This window comes from Helianthus annuus, chromosome 10, assembly GCF_002127325.2.
Source record: "Helianthus annuus cultivar XRQ/B chromosome 10, HanXRQr2.0-SUNRISE, whole genome shotgun sequence".
NCBI classification, from domain to species: domain Eukaryota; kingdom Viridiplantae; phylum Streptophyta; class Magnoliopsida; order Asterales; family Asteraceae; genus Helianthus; species Helianthus annuus.
In genome coordinates this window covers 37421157-37424665 of record NC_035442.2, presented here as the reverse complement: position 1 = coordinate 37424665, position 3509 = coordinate 37421157, and positions in this window count along the sequence as shown.

Genomic DNA, 3509 nt, shown 5'->3' with positions numbered 1-3509 from the left:
TTAGTGTGAAGATCTAAGGGTGTTCCCAAGGTGTTGTCAAGTGAATACAAGCTTCCTATCATCCCACAACCTACTTGAATCTTGAAGGTATAACACTTATATTTAAATCATACCATTGATTCATAGTTGTTCTTAGATGATTTAAAGTTTCTCTTGAATCTTGGGATTTTCACTAAACTTGAAATCTAAAATGAAATGGGTCTTGGTTACAAAAAAATGGTGGTGTATATATACATGTATAACCGTACATATACATATACATATATATATATATATATATGTGTGTGTGTGTGTGTGTATGAGTTTTGAGTTTGGTTGTTGTTAAATACTCGTTTATATTGTTGCTTGTTCTTACATAATGGAAAAAAATGCAAGTATTTGGTGATTCATGTATGATATGTTAGATGACCAAGTACATCAGCAAATAACATAAATAAATCTCATATTTAATGCATCTAAACCCATATAAAATGTGATGCTATGTTAGTGTGCTTAAGGCACTTGTACACGAAGATACATGTTGGTTTAAAGCTCAAGAAGTGATGAAAAATGGCTATATAACAAAAATAATTTTGAACAGGTTATAAACACAAAAATAACATTTATTTGGTAAATTATAATGGCATGAAACTTTGACATAAGGTTAGTCATATAGCTTAAAAAGTGGTAAAATATGCGAAATTTGCATGATTTAAATGCTTTATTTAAGACCTACACTATCATGAGTAAAACCATTGTTTTATTCAGTAAATAACATGGGTTATGTTAAAATTTCAAGTCGTTTCGATTTGGGATGGTTCGGGTAATGTTTGATGCAAAACTATGCGGTAAAACGGTCAAAAATCGCCTTTTCGAAGGATTTTTATTAAACTGTTTTAGATCAGTAACCAAACTGATATTTTTAGTATAAAAATAAGTATTTTAACTTATATTAAGTTTACTTGGTGTTTGGTTAGTCATACGTGTCTTCCGACGCTCAAAAATGTTACCGAATCACTAAAATAAGTGTTTTTCCGACATAACTAGAGTGGGTTGTTCATGAGTAGATTCTATGCACAATGTGCTATGTGTTTTACAATATGTGTACGATGATGTGCTAGTGTTGACAAGATTATGTGTATTACGCTTGAGTATATATATATATATATACAAATACACCAAAATAATAAAAAATAATAACTTCTCGAGAAAATCTCAAGGTTAAGTGAAAATTCTAAGTATCGGAGAAACTTCGTCATTTTTGTGAATTTTGTTTATTAAATCTTTCTTATTTAATTTAGGACAAATAAATAACTTGAGGGACTGTGTTAGCATATAAAAACGCACCCAAAGGTGAGTACATAGTTCCCCTATTTTACTGTTTTCAATTGTTTTGGGGTGATTCATATGTATCAAAACGATTTCGATGTTTTAACGATGGTTTCACAACGAGTAAGATGGTTTATATCAAACTAATAACGATTTCAATAACGTGAACGAGCTTGTTGGTTGTAATTACATAACAAATGACATTCATTAATTTCGGCCAAACCGACCAGTATTAGGTTATGGTACCATAGGATCCGACAAATCCCGTTATCAGACCGGACCCATGGTTATGTGTGGGTTAGGTGGGTAACGACCGAATCTGATGATTGTTAACTTACCCTTTGGAGGTTTGTTAATGCGAAAACGAGTTGAACAATAAACGAGTCACACAGGTTTGAATGTTATTAGCGAGACGACCAAAAGTAGTTTCACGATCTAAAACGAGAATGATTTAAACGACTAAAGATACGTTTAACGAATTAAACGATCTGGGTAAACAATTGGAAGCGATGTCACACAAACGAGGTTTTCGAAACGATATAAACTATACGAATTTTATTACGAAAATGATTTACGATTTGGTTTACGAAAAACAAATGTTTTGGGTAAAGATTCATGGCTTCGAGGTTTATAAATTATAACCAAACTGTTTTGATTCGGTTATTCATTTTACGATACAAACATTTTATAAAACAAGGTTTTCTAATGACAATTAACAAGGTTGCACAATTTATTCCAACGTATAAACGAGCCATGAATCTGACACTCTCACAAAACCTATGTACTCGCCAACATTTCTTTGCTGACTTTGTTTTTACATATGTTTCAGGTGAAGTTGCTTAGTGTCGATTGCGAATAGGATGCATGCTCACTTAGGACCGGACGAGGCTTTAGTGATTTAATAATGATATTAGTCTATGTTTGATTTGCTTGTTTAAATTTAGAACAATGTTTAATATTTAATGAAATGAAACTCTTCGTATCCATGGTTTGAAACAATAATTCTGTTACAACACTCCCCGGCGTTTCCGCCACGATTTGTCGTTTTACGTGGTTGGGGTGTGACAACAAGTATATGTTGACTCCTTGTTAATCACTAATCATTTTAATGGATCCTATGCAGTTAAAGGTGAGAAGTTAATCGAATATCTCGATATTCTCAAAAAATTAGAATTGCTATTTCGATGTTTTTACACTTGAACAGGTACCAAGAGAGGATAATGCTGAAGCAGATGCCTTGGCAAACTTAGGATCATCAGTCAGGATACCGGAGGGAACCCAAATACCGATACTTCATATCCTGTATCCTGCCATGAATCCCTTCAAAGCTCAGGATAAAGAGGTAACAAGCACTCAGGATCCTGGTCATGATCCTGAGAAGGATACTGGATCCTGGATGACTCCAATCATAAGATATCTCAAGGAAGGACACATTCCTGAAGACAAAAATCCTAAGGCATTTAGGATGAAGGTATCACGATTCACCATTATAAATAATATTTTGTATAAGAAATCTCTTGCAGGTCCATACCTAAGATGCTTGAAGGATCCTGAGGCCATAGAAGTGCTTCAGGATATACACGAAGGGGATTGTGGTAACCATACTGGGGGCAGATCTTTATTCTCAAAAGTGTTGAGAACAGGATACTATTGGCCGACAATGAAGAAAGATGCTGCAGAATACGCTCGAAGATGTGATGCATGTCAGAGGCATAGCAACATATTGCATCAACCGGCTGAACCATTATATCCTATAGCTTCCCCTTGGCCATCCATGAAGTGGGGAATGGACATAGAAGGAAAGTTGCCAAAAGCTCCAGGAGGAAAAGTTTTTATGCTAGCAATGACCGACTATTTTTCTAAATGGGTTGAAGCTGAAGCATTTGTCCAAGTTAGAGACCAAGAAGTAGTATCCTTCATAAAGAGAAATATCCTGACCAGGTTTGGAGTACCAGCCGAGATAATCTGTGACAATGGTTCTCAGTTCATAAGCAAGAGGACTACTGACTTTTGCAAGAGTTGGGGAATCAAAATGATCACATCTACTCCGGTACATCCTCAAGCAAATGGGCAAGCAGAATCCTCAAACAAGATAATAGTCAACAACCTGAAAAAGAGACTAGGAGCTAAAAAAAGGAAGATGGGCAGAAGAACTACCCTTTGCTTTGTGGGCTGATAGAACAACAATAAAGAGTGCAACT